The 20,861-nt window shown below is 39.0% G+C and overlaps 1 protein-coding gene across 24 annotated transcripts in view; it reads left to right on the top strand.

The window, feature by feature from the left end:
* Positions 1 to 20,861, top strand: part of NRXN1 (neurexin 1) — a 682,391-nt gene that overhangs the window by 195,008 nt on the left and 466,522 nt on the right. The window lies entirely within an intron of this gene.

Raw genomic sequence — 20,861 nt, 5'->3', positions numbered from 1 at the left:
TGGTTTTAGCCATCCAGAGAATAAGATGTTTTATGCTTATCTTGGAATATTATGAAATGGTGTTTTTGCTTTGCCATGAACGTTGTTATTGTTTGTATTGCTGGTGTGTCCAGAAACCCCATTAGTAGATTATGAAGCTCTTTTCTGCCATGCAGAAGTACAAGTTTATATCTCTTTGAAATAGAGACTAACAGTCAGAGGGTTGGAGCCCCTCTTCTGTGCAAGCAGGCTGAGAGAGCTGGGCTTGTTCAGCCTGGAGAAGAGAAGGCTATGGGGAGACTTTATAAGAGTTTTCCAACACCTAGAGGGGGCTTATGACAAATCCAGATAGGGGCTTTTGACAAGGGTCTTGTAGGGACAGGAAAAGGGGGAATGACTTTAAATTGCCAGAGGGGAGGTTTAGATGAGACGTTAGGAAGAAGTTCTTCACTATGAGTGCGGTTGAGATGGTGGCACAGGTTGCTTAGAGAAGCCGTGGCTGCCCCATCCCTGGTAGTGTTCAAGGCAAGGTTAGAGGGGGCTTGGAGCAACTTGGTCTAGTGGAAGGTGTCCCTGCCTGTGGCAGAGGGTTGAAACTGGATGAGCTTTATGGTCCCTTCCAACCCAAACCAGCCTGAGATTCTATGATTTTCTGTCCTTTTAGGAAGTACTGATTTTATTGTGTGCATCACTGTAGAAGAGTTGTCTAAAGAAAATGTGAAAATGATGGTTATGCAAAGGTCCTCCCAGAGAGAAAGGTTAGCAGTGGAAAAAATAAATGGGTATTGCAAGCTGTTGAGTGGGCAGGTCAGAAAGTGTAGCCTCAAAGGTATGGTTCATAGCACAAGGGATTTCAGCTGTGGGAGCAAGCAGCTGCTTTCTGAAGATGTTTGTTGTATTTACCAAAAAGAGGTGTTACAAGTGTTGTGCTAGAAGTATAACCTTCCTGACAGGAAACTGGATTTGTGGTTTCTGTATCGCATTTATCAAACCAATGAAAGGAATCTTGTGATTCAGAGGTGAGTTGATGAAAGAAACATTGTGGGAAGCTGAAAACCATACAGATAGATTTAATGTAGAAGCATTTCCTGCTCATTCTTTCCTGTTTTCTTGTGTCAGTGGTGGTTGTCCTTGTGACTGCTTTCCAAGTTTTGCACCCTTTGCAGTATCTTTTAAACAAAATAATTGTTTACCAACTTTCCTATTATTAATTAGGCCATACTCTGACCACTGCATGTGCAGCTCAAAGGGATGAAAAGATCCCATTCCAGTTATGAATGTTTCTCTCTTTTGTTACACTGTTTCTCTCTTTTGTTATACTGTTTTGATTTTTTTCCAAGCTCAGGAAGGTCAGGGTTGTTCAGCTTCCACTTGGCCTCCTTCTCTGAACAATTAATCCACATTTCAAACACGTTATAAAGTCTGGCTCTGATAAGAGGCATTGAAGAGAACAACAGAATTCCAGCACATTACTCTGACTTGACTGCACCAATTACTGGAGAGGCATGAACAAAAAGCAGCAATGCTCTTGGGAAGGAGGCCTCCCCATATGGATGAGTGTTCTGGCTAGTGCATTACGAACTTCGAAGCCCTTGTTGATAAGTGATCAGGAGCTATTATGTTTCTGTCTACAAGCACAAAAGGGAAAAATTGAAGAAAATGGGTGTTATCACCTTTTATTATTGGGTTTAATTACAAGTCCATTACAAAGGCTCTGCTAGACCTATAATATGTGAATGAGATGCCTAGGAGGAAGGGAATGGGTACCTGTCATAGAGAGAAGGTTTGAGGGACTGGGGGGTTAAGAGTGGGACTTCAGTTACCAGCTAGCTGTGAATGTAGTAACTGTAGCTTTGCTGGAGAATACTGTTCATTGAACTCTTGATGTCTTTGGCAACCAGGTGAATCTGTTCCTCGTGAGTTGGGTCATGTTTATATGTAGTTATCCTGTGCAAATTTACTGTAAATAGAGTGCATGTAGCAGCTGAGATATGTAGTCATCTTTGTAGTAGTTGACCTTTTAACCAGTATAAACCAGCCAGGGAATGATGATGCTGAATATACTTGTGCAAAAAGAAGAAATACTATCTGAATTGACCTACGCTGTGAAAAGTAAGCAACAGATTTTACAGTTAATGTACATTTGTATTTGACTCCAGTATTTGTTAAGTATTCAGTTGTGATGATGTGTTTTAAAAGCATGGAGATATAGTTGTGCTCTGATAATGAATTTAGCTTTCTCTGTTATTTGGTAGTTTTACTTAGCTATTAGAGCAAGGATATTTTTTACATTGATAGTTAAACTAGAAAAGCAATAGCTTATCAAATTGCTATTTTGGCTAATTATATCATCTGAATTCTTTTGGGTGCTGTTTAGTTCTTGTTTCATTGTCACAGCATACTGAGGTTACTTTAGTAGAAAAATTAGCAAAATAAAAAGGGGAGGAAATGCCCCATAACCAAATTGAATTTAGAATTGTAACCAAATAAATGGTCTTGGTAGATTGCTTAGTAGACATGTGTTAACTTAAGTAGAAGACAGGTTGTCATATTTTACCTCTATTAGGCTTCTACGTTCTCTCTTAATTTCAACTACTGATACAGATTTTTTCTAAAGCACTCTACTGGAAGAAAACTCTGCTGTGATTTCAGATTAAGAGATGTAGTCTGCAGATACCCATAGAAGTATAGATCAGTCTGCAGCTATTTGGGGAAGAAATAGTGCATGAACAATTCAAATTCACAGAGGACCTGTGAAGAGAAAATGACTTTCCTGCTGGAAAATGGAAGCAAGGGGTAGGAAATGGTGTTGAGGCCTATGAGATCAAACCTTGCTCTTCTAATATATAGCATTTTGTCATTTATTATTAAGGCTTTAAGAACTTGCCAAAATTATTTCGTCATTAGGGTGACAATCATAGAATTGTGTAGTGTCTCAGCTTTTATATGAATTATAGCTTTTATGGTTTTGTGCTGTATGTGATACGGCCCTAAAACAATAAATAATACTTATGATTTGTTCAAAATCAAAACTCCAGCTGCAGACACAAGTAATACAAAATCAGTGTTATAGTTCAGTATTTCTCTTTTCTTCTTCCCCCCAAAGGATCTGAAATGCGTCGTGGTCTTTGAGTCAGCTGAGACACAGATGGAGCCGGTCACATGTGGAGCATGGCCAGCATTCCCAGGAGTTGTTGTCAGTCTATTTTCTAGTCAATAAGTTTCACGGGGGAAAAAAAATGATAACAATAATGTCAGTGCCTTCCCTGCAGAAAAAGAGAGAATGGAATATTTCCATGGTGAATTAAAATGCACACATTGCTGAGCAATAAAAGCAAATTAAGGGAAATTCAGTAACTTCATTTTAAAAGCAACTGTGAGCTTTAATTGTCATAAATTCAGAACTAATTAAAAACATGTTGACAAAAATTGGACCAACAGCTTGTCATTTTCAGATCTAAGTGAAATGCAAAGTGCTGAGAATAAATTACCAGGTTTGAATTCAGTTCTTAAGTGTGGTGTGTTTGCTACATAGAGGATATCTCAGGATATTGAGACAAGGAAAAGGAAAAGTAGAAAATATAGAAAATATTCTCTCTATGATCAATATATGGCTTGGTGTCTGTACTTTGAGACCTGGAAATCTTTCTCAGCAACTGGGCTTAGGTGTGTGATTCATTCCTATTTTAATTCCATTCTGGGTGAGAGTTAGGCACGTACCAGCCCCTGTCCTCCCTCCGAACATCTAAAGAGGAAATAAGTCTGGGGACATGGATTGCAATGTGTAACTCCAGGAGGTCCAGATGGGTCCCAAGTCTGGATTATTAAGTAAATAGGACCACAGGATGTGCTGTGGCATGTAACTACCCCCTCGGTCTGTTCCCATCTGCTCTGATAATAACTAGGTATAATGTAAAAAGAAATACTAAAATCCCCCGAGGTTAATTATTTCAGGATTGTTAAATTAACAAAAGCTACCTTCATATACTAATTAAATTATCATAGTTATTGAACATAGGAATAGTGTTCTTTCAGGGAACAGGGTGGTTGAATCTTCTGCTTTGCACCATAAACATATGAACGTATGAAACTTTGTATGTGCAAGGTTGTGCTGCAGCTACCGTATGACTGGAATGTCCTTGGGGGTTAGTATTTCACATCTTTTTGCTCAGTAAGAAGACAAATCCAGCTCTGATACCCAGACGCAAACTCTGCATTGCTGTACACATACTTAAAACATGCCGAAGGTGCCACAGGGTGACAATTCAGAAGTGCGATTAGGTATTTTGCTTCGGTGAGGTGATAGGTTTGTGTGTTGCTAATGCCAGCACTCAGAACTACTGCCCTCTGAATCTCAAAGATCTTTGAAACCAGGAGCAAAAATGTGAAGGCTTTTTTTTTTAAGTATAGGCTAAAATGAACATCCTTTCATCTTTATACAACTCCAGTGAAGGGCTTATGTCAATATCCTTGATGTCTTTTAAAATACAGCCCTAAAATAAATAGCGAAGTGCTCTAGGGTCTAATCTAATATAAGGTGTAAATTTGCAAGGCCTGTATGTGAAGTGTGTTGACTGATGGCAGGATATAGCATAAAAGTGTGTGGTTACTTTGCTTTTGTAAAGGACTCGGTGACAACGTGCCAGTGTGGGGTTTTGTTCTCTGAGCCAATTACTCGTTTGTAATTGAAATTTCCTGAATGCCTTTGGCATCCTGTGGTGAGACTTTTGGCAAATGAATGAGAACCTTGTATACAGCTAGTATAAAGACAGAGGAATAAAATCATGTGTAGCTGAGGATGGGGTAAACCTGCTCATATATCCTCTGCTACTTAAAGGTCTAGGTAAATTTCAGATTCAGTTTAAGTGTCTAACTAAATTCCAGCCTGTCTTCCCTTATACAGACTGAATTGCTCAGCTGCTGCCCTTGAATAGAGTAGACTAACACAATGTATCAGCTATGTCAGTAAGAACTTTGGTCATTAAGATACCAGCTGTGCTGAATTTCAAAGCTCCTTGTGAAAGATGGCATACCTGGCCCTAGGAATGTCAAAGACAGTCTGGGGTCTGGCTTCAAGAAGTGCATGGGTATAATACTGTCCAAGAGAATAATTTGAAGTGGGTTACAGCTAATACAGAAATGCACTGATGCTCTAGTGCACCTTACAAGATGAAACTAGAAATGTGTGCATGTTTTTGAAATGAGACAGTTGAGAAAAATTAAAGTGAGTTTTCTTTGAATACATGATAAAAATGTTTCTTGCTGCCAGAATGATTGATTTTGAACAGTGGGTTCATTCATTGGATGGCACTTCCTCTGTTCTAGTAGTTTTAGCTCACCGAATGAAAAGTATTAAATTCGCATTCAAATAGTCTGAGTCTCTGTTTAAATCAAATGTTATGTGGCAGTTTACAACCCTAAGTAATGATGGCTAATCATTTGTTATCTATGGAATCTGCATATCTAGATATATGAACAACTTTAAAGCAGGGCTGTATTTTCTCACACAACACCATAGGTGCTTTTTGCTATCTTGCTGCGTTAAGTTGTCAGACTTAAGGGCAGGAAGTCAGCTGTGAGTTGCTTAGTTTGAGGTATAATGAATACTTTGCTCAAGCTAATCTTTTTCATTGCAACAAAATACTTAAATGAGGAGAATTTAGTCTAACATAGTTCTTCATACAGCAACACCTTCTCCAGTATTGTTATGTTTATGCAACTTGGAGTAATTGACCTTCATTTAATGAGCCTCTCTGTGGTGCACCTTACTGCAAAGATAATCAAGGTGTATACTTTTAACATGTTGATAATGATCAGCATGGGATTTGCTGGTTCTGTGTATTTAAGACTTACCATAAAAGACTTTCCAGTACCTCTTATTGACTGTACCTTGCATATTCTGTAAAGGCCTTTGGTAGCAAGTCCTCAGTTGTTTTTTGTTCTGTTACCATGGTAACCTTGAACTTTTTAGCTGTGGAAAAAGCATTTTTTGTATTTGACTATCAAGAAAAAAGGTGTATTTGTGGTTTTGAGCCACAAGAAAAAACAAGCATGGATTTTAAGGAAATTGTATCAGATGAGCTTGTGTATTGTAAAAAAGAGATTTTTAAAGTTCTTTGGATTTTCTTTTTGGTGTATGTAAAAATCACTGAAATGGGGGGAAGCAACTTACTTAAGTAATATACATCAAGTCTTCCCTGGTTATAGACTATATGGAAGTATGTATCAGTGTGTATAAATATACAAATGAGAATTACATTGCATTCATGTAATGAACTGTAAAGCTTACGTACTTTATGAAGGTTGCCCTTGTAGTGTGATCCAGTTCAGATCTTGAAGAATTTAAGGGAATAATAAGCCAGGTTTGTATTAGAGCTGTGCTTTAATAAGCCTCTTATTTCCATGTGAGGGGTATGCTGCCTCTGTACTGGATAAATTATTAAGAGTAAGACTTGAATAGAGGATAAGTTTGTAAAAATCCTTTAAATGAGGTCTTGTTGTTGTGGAAATGTTAAAATCAATTCAGGAAACAAATGTTCTTTTGACCACATTGCTTAAAGATACTAGAACTACACTTGAGCTATTCATGGTCTTTAAAGCTTGAAAGCTTTTAGGACAATTTATTTAAATCAACTTTAGAAAACACTGATTAAAAATCCTTTGTAATTTTTTTCCTCTTCAGAACATCAAGATTTGTATCTGGCAATTATGGAATTGTCTTTGTGATGCTTATCAAGGCAATATGATAGTAAGCAATTAAAATATATAATCAAACAGGAGCACAGGATGAACTCTCCGGCTTGTTTGGCAGTATAAGCCTGAAAGCTTGCATTAGTTCCTGCTTGCCTTTATTATATCAAACACTCGTTTAGCTTCCCCTTGATGAAAGTCACATTGCTCCTAATTACAGCACAGGGTTTGTTTTTTTTTTTGGTGATACTTTAATAGAAAACACACTGATGTGGCAAAGCAAGAAAGGGTAAGACTGTGCAAGTTACCTCCAGCTCTGTAGCTTAAGAAAAGGCTTGTTCAGTCAGCAGAGTTCCACTGGTTTTGCCAGTGTCTGACAAGTTCACCCCATCATGATTCTTCACCTTTGTCCTCTTCAAAGATATCAAAAATTTAACTTTAATTTGAGTCAGTGGTGTTGCTAACAGAAAATCAGGAAATTACTGCCTGAGACTGGGGATAATTTAAAAAAATAGTAGGTATTTATTTTAGGTGACTGATTGGAAACCAGGGCTAGCAACTGATGTAAGGGAGAACTGAACAGAAACACCTGTCCTGTCCATCAGGAAAATGTTAATGACTGATATTTCTTCCAGTGCTGGTCCTTTAAACCATCAAAATTGGGAAAATTCATTCTCTGTAATAATGAGCTGTCTTCATTATGAAAGCACTGTTTTAAGGGTTGGATATTCTTATTCTGAGTCTTGATATAATGTGGACAATGTCCAGTCCTGTCCTGCAGTTGTCATCCTATAATGGTATATATTTGCATGAGATTACGGACTCCTGACAAGTATCATAAAGATTGTTGTCTAGTGAATTCCAGTTCAAAAGGTTGGAATGTGGGGAGATAATACTTGTCCAAGACACAAGCTTCTGCTCCTACAGGCAACTACATCTTCAGAACTACTTGTCTACTTGAGGAAAAGGCTCTAAAATTAAGATGAGATTTGAAAAATGTATTTTTTAGTGCAGAGCTGTTAGTTACTCTGCCTGAATATTTGTAGACAAAATACTTAGATGCAGCTAATGCCCATACCTTGCTTCGGAGTAGTTTGGTTTAGCTTCTGGGATGTAATAAATCCACTGGGCCAAGTGCTTGAATTAACATAATAATTAAAGTTTCAGCACATTGTTGTAAGTCACATTAAGAAAATGTTTAATCTTCCTGCATTCGTTTGTGTCCATTCAAGGCACTGTGAGGTCTAGGGAGACTCAATTAAACTTGAGTGTATCAGAAAGGAGCTGAGTGTTTTAAGAGAAATGAGGAAAAGGTTTAGCTTTGGGAGCTGTTTGTAGTTGTTTGTCTTCTAAGATACAGCAGAATTGGGTCATTACTGAAGTTACAACTCATGTGAGAAAGCTGTAGGTGTATAGGAGCCAAAATACAGAATTATCCTGCATCTGGCCATGTAGGGATTTGGGGTTTCTTTGGTTCGTAGTTCATTTTCTATGGTCAGCTGTGATAAGAAAAACCATCTGGAGATGGACTGGAATGAGTGAGCAAGGCAGGGATCTAGTAGGTCAGGTGGAAGTTACTCTGCTGTGGAGGGGGTGGCACTTCACAAGTGGTAATAGGCTGAAGTCTGCTTTTCCTAATGTAATGCCAGGTTTAAACATTGACATAAAGAGGATGATTTAATGTCCTTTTGTGAGTGAAGCCAAGGGAAGTTCAAAAATTACTTCGTCCCAGCACTGCACACTTGTGAGGGGAAAAAATACCTTGAATGGTTATTATGGCATCATTGGGAGTGAATCAAGATTTAACTTCTCTCGAAACAGCTTTGAAGATCATGGTAAATTCCCAAATTTCAATAGAATTATTTGCAGTAGGTCTTCTTTTTTTTTCCTTCTGAAATATTTCTTTGCCATTACAAGGGTAGATGGGTTTAGTCATTTAATGGGTCATTTACTATGATAGGCATTGACTTGACAAAAAAGCCCCAACAGAGTAAGTGAAGAAAACTCCATTTGTGCTACAGTATTGATTCTGTTTGCATTACAGAATTACAGAACGCCTTGGAAGGGATCTTGGAAGGTTTCCCACCCCCTTGATCATCCAGTTTCACACCTTTCATTAGAGCAGGTTGCTCCAAGCCCCCTCCAACCTGGCCTTGAGCACTGCCAGGGATGGGGCAGCCACAGCTTCTCTGGGCACTCACCACCCTCACAGGGAAGAATTTCTTTCTAATGTCTCATCTCAGTCTCCCCTCTGTCAGTTTAAAACCATTCCCTCTTATCCTGTCACTTCAGGCCCTTGTAAAAATTGCCTCTCCAGATTTCTTGTCAGCCTTTCTAGGTATTGGAAGACTGTTATAAAGTCTCCCTGGAGCCTTCCCTTCTCCAGGCTGAGCGAGCCCAGCTCTCAGACTCTCTCCATAGAAAGGGTGCCAGTGGAGGCTGTTGTTCAGCTTTTGTTTGTGCTTGCAGAAAGAGGCTTACAAAGTGGAAGATGAGGATAGAAAATAAAGCCAAGGAGCTTGAAATTGCCTAAATAACTCTTTGTTTCTTGTATGGCAGCATGAAAAAGTTGCTGATTATACTGGGGGAGTAGGGAAATGAAAGGAATGTAGCAAGGTAGAACAAGAGCTCCATGAGCTGCCCTTGTATCCATCAAACTGTTGTGGTTTTGTGGCTAGCAGGCAAGTGAACACTGCCTGCTTCCACTTATGAGATGGAAATATTTCTATGTGCATATTGTCTCCATAGCCCTAGACTAATGTACAAACAAATAATCCTTGTATAATGAAATAATCAAATCATCCTAGAGTTAAATGGTTTTACCTTTAAATCTCAGTCTAGGAATCCAATCAAAATGAACACAAGTAGAAGAGAATTAGAAAAGAGTGGACTGCAGGTCTGCAGAATTCTTCTTTAATGACAATTAAGCAGGATTTTAATGATTTTATTTTTTTTAACCTTTTTTAAAACTGGTTAGAACTGTACCATTGTTTCTTTTGAATACTGAGGAATAATACAGCCTCCAAAATAGTACTGAGGGGCTGGATTCTAAAACATTTTAAACACAGCTTCATATCAAATGCTGAAGCTATGGGGCCTGCAATCAAAACTCATAGTGAACCTGTAAGGAGTAGGAGCTGTGGGTACACTTACAGGTGACCATGAGAGAGTGATTTTTTGATTCCCTGGAATTTCTGAAAGATTGAAATAACCTAATGAACTTAACTGATGTGATGTTTCGGTGATATATGCTAGTGTGTTTTGTGAGAACTCTTCTATTTTAATTAATTTGAAGGCATCCAGAGTAGTCATCAGATGGCTTTAGAAGTCCAATGATGTGTACTCAGAATGAAGAACTGTGGATTGCATATAAAGGGCTTTATTCATTTTTCTCAAGGTACTATAAAATGAAGAGAGAGATTGGAAAAGCAAAACCATATTCATCAATCCAAAGAAAACACTATGTTGTAGAAGAAGGTTGAATTACTAGCTCATGGAACTTACAGCACAAACACTTTCTGAATGTATATTGATCCTGTCACTCCAGGTACTGCGCCATGACATTTGCTTAATATAATAAACGTAAGACCTAACTGGCCTCTGGGGCTGGCTGGCTGAACAACTGAGCAGTGATTACAGGGGGTTGTTATACCTGGAGTTTGTGTAGAATATTTCCTATACTGCAGTTGCTTGAGAGTAGTCGATGCAGTTGTAGTCTTTGCTCTTGATTCCTGTGTGGTTTTGTGTGGGACCAGCAGTCATGTTCAAGCTGTGCAAGAGGAGCCTGCCTGTGGCTCCTGCTTTTGTTGGCACAGGCTTCAGTCTTGCATTTTTTTTTTCCACTTCCAATTTTTTTTTCCTCATGGGTTAGGAGATAGAGATTTGCAAGGATACAGACTCCATTACTACTTCCCCTGCCCTGTCTGGCCAGTAGCTTAGTGGAGAACCAGCAGCTGTGGTGAAACCAATCTTCATGCCTTGCCGTGTAGAAAAACTTTAGACTTTGCATGCAATTAGATCATAGAAAAAGGAAGAACAGCCAAATCTCAAAGTTACGTACTTTGCCTGTCAGTGGAATATGTCACCTCTTCTCATTTCTGTATCCTTTGTAAGATATGTTACTTTTTTCATAGTGTTTTTTATGAAAGTGTTTTTTGGATGGTTACTTTGTTGTTGTTTTCCATTCATATCTGTAAGGCATTGTTGCCCAGAGAAGCTGTGGCTGCCCCATCCCTGGCAGTGTTCAAGGCCAGGTTGGACAGGGCTTGGAGCAACCTGGTCTAGCGGAAGGTGTCCCTGCCCATGGGCAGGGGTTGGAACTGGATGAGCTTTAAGGTCCCTTCCAACCCAAACCGGTCTGTGGTTCTGTAAGACTGTAAATAATACTAAGCTTCTGTGCAGTAATAATATATTTTGAAATATGTTGGACGGTTACTTTAGGCAAATTCTGTAACAAGTGAAATAGCTTCTTAATATGTAATGTTTCTGACAGATGTCAGTATTTCTGACAGTGTCACTCTTTCTATCTGTATCTTTTTTTCTAGCCTTTGTCACCTGAGAAATGAGATCTTAAGTTTTGTTAGATGCATGTAATGATCATGTCAAATTATCTATGACACTGCATGTGTCTCATCATCTTAGGCGTATTTATTGCATAAAGAACAGGATAAAGTATCAGTGGTCTCAATGTGCTGTCTTCAGTGGAATTTACCAGCAGATAACTTGGCCTGGACATGACAGCAAATCTTTCCTCTAGAATGTCAATACAGCACTGGAGTCCAATTATTTTTATAGTCCGCTAATCTTCTTTTGCTTTTACAGTATTACTGCAGGCTTCTATAAAAAGACTATTGGTAATCTCAGTAGGGAGGCCTCCTTATCAAGCAGTTTCAAAGACTTCTGAAAAAATAAAGATCAGTAGGTAATACTGAATTCATGGAAAAAGAGCTAGTCAGGCTTCAAAAAACTCAGTGCATACTGATCATTTTGCCACTTGCAGAAATTTTCTTGGATTTTCTTAGATTTGATAATGAGACTTTGATAAAGATCTTCTGTATTTTTACAGTACATGAATAAAATGGTCCATTAAAGATAAATTTCGATACACCTCTCTTAGATATTCATAGGTGAGATTAAATCAGTGTGTGCTGCTGAAGACAAGTTAGAATCATAGAATCCCAGACTGGTTTGGGTTAGAAGGGACCTTAAATCTTATCTAGTTCCAACCCCTGCCATAGGCAGGGACACCTTCTACTAGACGAGGTTGCTCCAAGCCCCATCCAACCTGGCCTTGAACACTGCCAGGGATGGGGCAGCCGCAGCTTCTCTGGGCACCCTGTGCCAGGGCCTCATCACCCTCACAGGGAAGAATTTCTTCCTAATGTCTAATGTGACATTAGGAAGTAATCAGTGTATCATCTGTCAGGCTTCTGTAGGCTGCATCAGGGTTAGTATGTTTTCCAGGACAAAATGTGGAATTACTTTGAATTTACCTGGCCTTTTATCCATACTCTGAATACGTCCCCAGTTCTATTTTTGTTTGTATACCTGGTTGCTGCACACAGAATGCAAATAGAGGGGGTTTTGTTATTAAGGCTTACTCTGATCTTCAGCTGTGATTGGGCATTTCCTGTGGCTGCTGAGGGGTGAGAACACGGAGTGGTGTTGGGCTTCGCCTGCCTTTCTTTGCCTCTCAGCAGGAATTCAAGGGCAATAAGAATGGTTTCTGGAGGAGAAAAACTAAGAGGTAAAAGGGGAGTAGAGGACAGCATTGATTCAACAGGAAAAGTAATAGGTCAAACTGTTTTTAAGAAGGTATATTACAGACTTAAGAGATTATATTATAATAACACTATTATAACCATCAAGTTTTTATGTGTGTCGGAAAGCCATTTGAGTGTTTTATTTGAACTTTGGCGTAATCATTTCAACATAATTTAAAAGCGCTCTGGATTTGCCCTTGAATGTTCCTAACCCTACATATATGCAGGTGGTTGCAGTTCTGTGCCAGTACCATGGGTGTATTTCCTCTGCAAAATAGAGACTCTTCAGCTGTCTTTCTGGCCATGACCTTGACATAAATCCGTGTTGTTATACAGATAGTTACGAACAGTATTTGATTTGCTTCCATTCTAAAATAAACAATTTGTACCTGTTCTTTAATCTAGATACATAATTGATTTTTCTTTCTGGGGAATGTTGTCTGTTCTTACCCCAAATCAAGAAGGATCTGTGCCATGCAGCTTCCTTAAGTTTTTGTGTTGTACTTAATTTTGTCGGCCAGCTACATTCATAAATGGAACTTAAACCCAATTTCTGTAACTGAGTGCAGTGATCATCAGGCAATCTAACATTTGGAGGAAGGCAATCTGAATTTGTATTTCTGTTTATTAGATATTAGAATTCAATGCATATTGTTCAAAGCAAACCGATATGAAATAGATATATCTTTTTCCTCACTAAATGAGAAATTCTACTTGTGTCCTTATTTGGAAGAAAAAAATTACCATAGAAGTTGTTAACAATTGGCCAGATTTTACTTTAGATTTTGGTAATGGGGAAAAAAAGGAAAAGAAAAAAGCATAGTAGGGATATTTTGGGGTCCATTTTTGATGATTCATTGGACAGGATATATAAAAATGGATTAAGTATTTACAGGTGAAGTTAGCATATGTGGAAAGAGTAATGGAAGAGCTTTTTGGTACTGTAGCTCATTTGGATTCTTTTGGTTTAGTTACTGATGGGGGCTGAAGGCAGCTCTGAGGATAAGGTGCCAAAAGAAATGCCACATATACCAGAAGAACGCATATTGCTTCTGTTACTGCTTCTCATAGAAGGCCTTATATAAAGAAAGACTTTTTTGGCTGAATTAACCATGTGACAGTACATTACGATGCTGAAGCTCAAATAGTATTTTTGGCTAATGGACTATCTGTCTTTGAAAAGTTTTGAGGTATTTATATATCCAGAATTTATTCTGGGGAAAAAAGAAAGAAAGAAAAAAAGTAGGGTTTTTTTGGGGGGGAGTTGCTGGGTTTTTTTAATCCTTTGAAACTAATGTAATAGTTCTTTAACTTTATTTTAAGAAGAAAGGGTTATAATGGGATATTAAGATGCAGGCAGAAGAGAGCCAGCCCAGGATGAGGAGGAGGAACTTGGCTTTTCCTGTGCCATCCCTCAAGACAGATTGATTTTTAAAACCTGCATTTACAGAAGCTTTATAGGTAGAAAAATCAAAACTATTATTTTTAATATTGCAATATCCATTTTTCTACCAGTGCTGTTTTCTGTAAGCAATCTGACATCAAAAGCCTCTGTGCTCTGATTCTTTGAATCTGTGTTTTGCAGCTGAGTGGCAAAGTCAGTGGGAGTCTTTAACAGAATCCCCAATTGAGTTTTAAGGGGTAAGACTAGTTTTGTCTGTGTATGTAGAAGTTTTAAGTATTTTGGCATTTTCTAGTTTATTCTTAATTTAACAAGAATGCCTTTAAAATGATGTCAAACTTTGAGACTTAGAGTAATTATATGAAAGGCATTATCACTGTGATATATATAAACTGCAGGACTTTATAATCTACTTTTAATGATGTGACTGTAGGAAAAAGATCCGCTTATTTTCATCTTCTGGCAATTTAGTATTCAGTGTACACTAAGATGGCATCCTTCCGAAAAACTCCTGCTCGCTTCACTCTCCCTCCCCATTTGCAAATTTGCTTTTCAAGTGCATACTCTGTGTGATTAAATAAAAAGAACTGAAAATTAGTGAGGAAATTGCATGGTCTAGCCATTTTAGAAATGAATTAAAATTGCTGTTTAGCAAAATGGGGTAATTTATCACTTACCTAGTGTTCCCTGTAAGTCATTTATCATGAGTGGCAACTATCATCGTTTTAGTCTCATCTGAGATGGTGGGGAGGGATGAGAGGCTTACATTGTGCAAGTTCATATTTCTTGTAGTTGGTGACTAATTTAATGATTGTGCTTAAAATAAAACAGGAGCTACAACAGCTTTCTCTTCTCCCACTGCCACATCATGATCTGTATGACTTTGCATCACTTCTGCTGTTAAATTCTTGTCAGTCACAATTTTACTTTGCATTTTTTGTTTACTTAAGCCTATGCTCATTTTACTTGTGTGTTGGCTAGACGTGGTGCAGCCTTTGGCTGCCCAGAGTGTCCAGCTTAGTGTTTGAGGTTTGGTTTTTGTGGTTAACAGCGTAGTGCTAGTGGACTTCAGAAACGGAGTTTATGCTAGTACAAATTAGTTGCTTAGAATGACTCCAAGTAATCTGGAGAGGGGCTTTTGACAAGGCCCTGTAGGGACGGGACAAGGGGAATGGCTTTAACTTGACAGAGGGGAGATTGAGATGAGACACTGGGATGAAATTCTTCCCTGTGAGGGTGGTGAGGCCCTGGCACAGGGGTGCCCAGAGAAGCTGTGGCTGCCCCATCCCTGGCAGTGTTCAAAGCTGGGTTGGAGGCGGCTTAGATCCACCTAGTGGATCTAAGTGGAAGGTGTCCCTGCCTGTGGCGGGGGGTGGAACTGCGTGATCTTGAAGGTCCATTTCAACTCTTAACTATCCTATGATTCTGTGTCTACCCAAAGTCTTATTTCTCTTGTCATCTTTTTGAGTGCAGCATTTTCTCATGGAGAAAGGGATGAGATGGTTCACCAGCTCCCTGGGTTTTTGGAATGAATAGATACTTGTACAGCCTTTTGCTGCAAAAGGATCATTTAGAATAATAATAATCAGCCCTTGAGAAATTATTCTTGACTCCTTCAGAATAAGTAGCTCAGTCTTCAATGTTTTGTTCTTATGTTAGGCTAGCTGTGATTATCTCATAATAGACTTGCTTCCTAATAAAGGAGGAAGAAAGTAGTGTAATGTGACTATTAAAATTGCAGTTTATTTTAGAATGCTTTGTGGAGCTTGTAACTACTGGTTTTGTGATACTGTATCTTCATCTTGCTGTAACAATAGCAGCTCTTTTCAGACTGAAAGTTCCCATTCACAGTATAGCTGTTTGCTTTATACAGCCTGTGAGTGTGACTTTCTCATTTCCTGATTTATGTGTAATAAAGTCTTGTCTTACATCTTACTTGAAGTTTGCTTACATATTGCAACAACAGATTGCACAATGCATTTCTGGGTATGCTGACAAACAAAACGCTCAAGAAGAGCAATTTCCGTTCCTTGTTAGTGTATATTGTATTAATAGAGAAGAGAGACAGGGATTTGTAATTATATGATGGGGCTATGGGAGGGGAAAGAGATGGATATTTCCTAGTTCTGGATTTGAAATGGTGAATCTCATTTTTCTCCCCAAGTTGTTCCTTTGGAATTGTCTGTGAAGACTTCTTTAAAGGGCAAGAGGAATAGCTGCTGGAAAGGAACAAACACATGTGAGGAAGGGAAGGAAAAATGGGATAAACTTCTATTAAAAAACTGTTGAAGTGAGATAGGAACAGAAAACTGATAGTGTGTAGCAACAGTAATAGTTTAAAAAAGAAATTCAACCCTAACTGATAAAGTAGACCATCTGTACTCCCTCTGAATTAATAGTTTAAGTTTTATAATAGTTCTGTTGGTTTTCTTGGTTTCAGAGTTAAGTCTTTTATTGGTTAAGCAGACAGTAATCACTTGTTTCTCTCTCCGAGTGCCTGCATGATTTGTTTCTGTATGCAATCAAATGAGCCTGTTTTATGTAATTGGGAAACAAATTAAGGTCAAATTCAGGTATAAATTTTGACAAAGACCTTATGGTGTTTATAGTTTTTTATCTTAAGTTCTGGTGAGTGATCGGTTTATGGAAGGGTACGGCCAGGCCTCCTGAAAGAGCAGTGTACTGAGAAGCCTTGTGTGAGCTGCATCCTGAAATCATTCTAGGTTCAGTGGCACACCCCTAGTGCAGCGAGTATTCCTATTAGCTGTTAGTTTGCTGTTGCTGTAAAGCTTCCAATTCATGTTTACTACAGAAGGAGTTTAGGCTGTCTTGTTCTATTGTATCAGTTATTCTCATTGTTTACATGCTGTTTGGTGTGGTCTTCCCTGGTTGCATTGCATTACTTTTCGGAAAAAAAACTATAAGAAGCTAGTGTAATGGATAAATGTTTGAATTTTAAATTGCAATGAAATGGAGCACTGAACAGTGCATCTGAGAATGTAGTACGTTCTGGTTTGGCATAATTTATTTATACAGTCTGTATTTAATGTTCTGAAGATTGAACAGAAGGAGCTTGGCTCTTAAGTATCACCGGTACCAGCTTACTTTCTCTTTGAAAGGAATTCTTTTGGCACATAGATAAATTGACAGCACTCAGCAACACTTTGTATGATAATAGATTGGGTTGTCACATGATGTGGGTCCTTGGAATTTAATTAATAAACTTATTTTAAGACTCCTGTCTCTTCTGTAAATAAATGTTGCGGCTATCAGTAACTAGCTTTGACTTACCCTCTCTGGACAATTTTTCTTTAGTGTATGATCCCATTATCGTTACTACCTGTTAAGACCAGAGCATCCAGTCACATGCATGTGCTGTGCATCACGTGTGGACACATGATCAAATTATTATGGAATCAGCCAGACCTGTTCTCTGATTAAACACTGCCAGGGAGGAGGCTCAATATGCTGTAAAGCTTAACATAGTGCTGTACAATCTGCTGAGACCTGTGCAAGTATTTCTTCTGGACATTGGATCAGATTCTAAGGACTTAAATCATCCTCCAGATAAGTGAATGCTAAAACTGCTGTTGACTTCAGTGGGGAACAGGACAAATCCTGAGTACGGAAGTGGGAAATAGACTCTTTTTAGACTAGCGATACTTTAACAGAATGTGCTTCTTGTGTCAGTGTGATACAAGGAGATCACATCTTCTTGTACTGCTGAATTATCCATGCTTCAGGATTGTAACTGCTATACTATACAATAATTTACAGCACTCAAAATTCAGAACAAAGCCATGTTAAATTCAGTTATTGGTGTTCATATTATCTTGTGCTTTTTTTTTTTGCAGGTAATTACATTTTAGTCATTAAATGAAGTGCAACACTTCATACTGGCTAGAATGACTGCCATGCATTTTTAATGGCTCCTCTAAGTATCATTAAATGATAATTTGAAAAAACAAACAACCAGCAGTATACACAACTGCTTATTAATAAAGCCTGTTCTTAATTCACTTTAGAAAATCAACAAAAGTTATGGTATGAAATGGAGCAATAGATTATAATGGCTTCTTTATAGAAAACATTGGTGTGTGATATTTTTTGCAGTCTGTCCAATCTAAATATATACCTTCATACTAAGTAAAATAGCACATCTGTGTGGTATTAAAGATTAGATATGGGGGGTAGTTACCAGTATTGCCTAGTGGCTTTTCTGTCCTGTGGCTGAGCAACAAAACATTTTGGCTTGTATGTGGTTCCTGCTCTGCTAGAAACCGTAAAATCCCAGACTTGTTTGGGATGGAGGGAGCCTTAAAGCTCATCCATGGGCAGAGACACCTTCCACTAGACAAGGTTGCTCTGAGCCCCATCCAACCTGGCCTTGAACACTGCCAGGGATGTTTGTTTGTTTTCAAATAACAGTGACAAAGCACAATAAAGCTTTGCAACCTGATTTCCTTTTCTCATTAATTTTTTTAATGAATCCTTGCTAGCCTGTACTGAAACCCTACAGTGGCAGAGCTGTGGCTGTTTTACCTTCTGTCTTAGCATTTCATATCTGGGCATGGCAAGGCAGCATTGCAGTTGCAGTGTCTGATCACATTCCATTCATCAGTGCCATATCGAGGGCAAAGATATCTGAGGTCGCATCCAAGCGATCACAAGAGGAAGTTTTAATTTTTTTGTGAGGAATGTATTCCTCCAAATACCTGGAGGCATGTGGAGATAGGTTCTCACTACCTCCCCTTCCTTCAAATAACTTCTGTATTATGTATAGTTTGGCCAATCTAGAGTATTTCCATGGGTATTTTTTGAAATCATGTCATGGATACCTATTCACATAAGGGAATGCATTGTTTTGTTGTGATACTTCCTCATAGAAAATACCATGGACTTCATTTCCCTTCAGTCATTTGAAACCAGAAATTTTCGGGGTTTATTATTCTGTAATACCAAGAAGAGTGTTTTCAGCTGTCAGATGCCTGTTCAAAACTGTTGTAGTTCTTAGCAGGCAGCACCTACTGGAAAATGAGATGACTCTAGCTGGGTTTGCAGACTGTCTCATTAGCTGCTCAGCCAGGCCCTGTGACCTTTTATCTGTCAGACATTTATTTCTTTCCTTAGCAGTGAAATTCATCAGAATGAAAGTCAAAGTTCTTTTAACTCTTGGACCAGCAGTGAATTTTCCAATATATCCAAATGTTGCTGAATCATTTCAGTGTTTCAGCCTTAGCTTCCTAAAAGCCATTTACATCAAAAATTTTAGTAATGAGTTCTACTGAAAACACAGTAACTACTGAGAAAAAGGAAATTGCTGCTGTACCTACAGCTGGAACTTGCCTGGAGGAGTTACTGGTAAAGCTTGATCCCTCTTTGAAAATGAGATGCTGAGATTTCCAGGATCACAAGACATGACGGCTGAGCTCCTGGCTGTCCTTGTACTCCTCTGAGCTGGCCTTTCTGCAGCCTTTTAGCAGCCCATAATTACTAAAATTTTAAATGGCAAATGAAATGGATGAAATGGAACTAATCTGGATCAGGAATTGTGCCATTCCAGCAGGATACTCGTAGTTACAAAACTGGAAATTTAAAGGTGATGTTGTCTTGAATCTCCCCAGAAGAAGGTTTGTCTCATGACTCTGCAACCCAGGGACGTAGTGCTGTCACATCAGAACCTTTCCCAGTTATCAGAGGTATGGATGTGATCTACCTTGATGAGGGTTCACGCTCTGATGCGCTAGCATCCCACACTAATACTGTCCTGGTAGGGGATCTGTATCATAGTCTTGCAATGAATTCTGAAGACCAAATATGTGAAACTCAATCCTACAAGGGAAAAGTACCAAAAATGCCCTTTATTTGCCTTGGCAGGTGAGCAAAAATCAGTTTGGCAGGAAAAGTATGCAGGTAGTTCTTTACCCACAGTGTTTGGGCTTTTCAACCAAAGTATTTCTCTGAAGTGAAATGTTATGCTCAGTTTTGGCTTCTTATTTTTCAGTTTAAAGCCAGTTTTTAAGCAAACAATTCCTAGTTTGGTGCTAGATCTAAGTCACTTGTTTAGAATCTGAATGGTTCAATATAACTTAAATCATTGACCTCCCCAAACTTCAGATTCAAAATTTCTGTACTGTTCTGTTGCTGAAACTTGTGATTAAATTAAAACCCATTTTGATGTCTTTCCAGAAATGCCTGAAATAGGGTCTTTCCCCACTGAATTTGGGGAAGCTTCATACACAAGTTGATTTTGAACAGCTCGTGTGCCAGAGGGGTCCCATAGTAAGGTAGAGGGAAGAACTGCAGCTTGTCTAACAGTCCTTGGGCATCTTGTATGAAGATGATTAAGCATACCATTTAATGACAGTTCTTTGGTAATGTTGCTGAGTATTGTGGACCTTATTGAAGCTGAAAGCAACTGGAAAGTAAAAACAATTGAAAGTGGATGCTGCAGGCTGCATAGCATTGGTTAGAGATGGTCACAGAATCACATATGGGTTTGTGTTGGAAGGGACCTTAAAGCTCATCAAGTTCCAAACCCCAGCAGGGATGCCTCCCACTAGACCGGGTTGCTCCAAGCCCTGTCCAACCCAGCCTTGAACACTGCCAGGGATGGGGCAGCCACAGCTTCTCTGGGCACCCTGTGCCAGGGCCTCAGCACCCTCACAGGGAAGAATTTCTTCCTAATGTCTCATCTCAATCTCCCCTCTGCCAGGTTAAAGCCATTCCCCCTTGTCCTGTCCCTACAGGCCCTTATCAAAAGCCCCTCTCCAGATTTCTTGTCGACCCGTTTAGGCACTGGCACCTGCTCTAAGGTCTCCCTAGAGCCTTCTCCAGGCTGAGCAAGCCCAGCTCTCTCAGTCTGTCTCCATAGCAAAGGTGCTCCAGCCTTCCGAGGATCTCCATGGTGTCCTCTCAACTCGCTCCAACATCTCCACATCCCTCTTGTGTTGTTGCCCCCAGAGGTGGACATGAGACTGTGGGGGAGGGTCTCACTAGAGTGGTGCTTCTTGGTCACCTTCAGGATA

This window comes from Pezoporus occidentalis, unplaced genomic scaffold (genome assembly GCF_034315485.1).
Source record: "Pezoporus occidentalis ecotype Australia unplaced genomic scaffold, CSIRO_AGI_Poc_V1 ctg93, whole genome shotgun sequence".
NCBI classification, from domain to species: domain Eukaryota; kingdom Metazoa; phylum Chordata; class Aves; order Psittaciformes; family Psittacidae; genus Pezoporus; species Pezoporus occidentalis.
The sequence above is the reverse complement of the archived record's forward strand: the minus strand, read 5'-3'. Positions and strand labels throughout refer to the sequence as shown.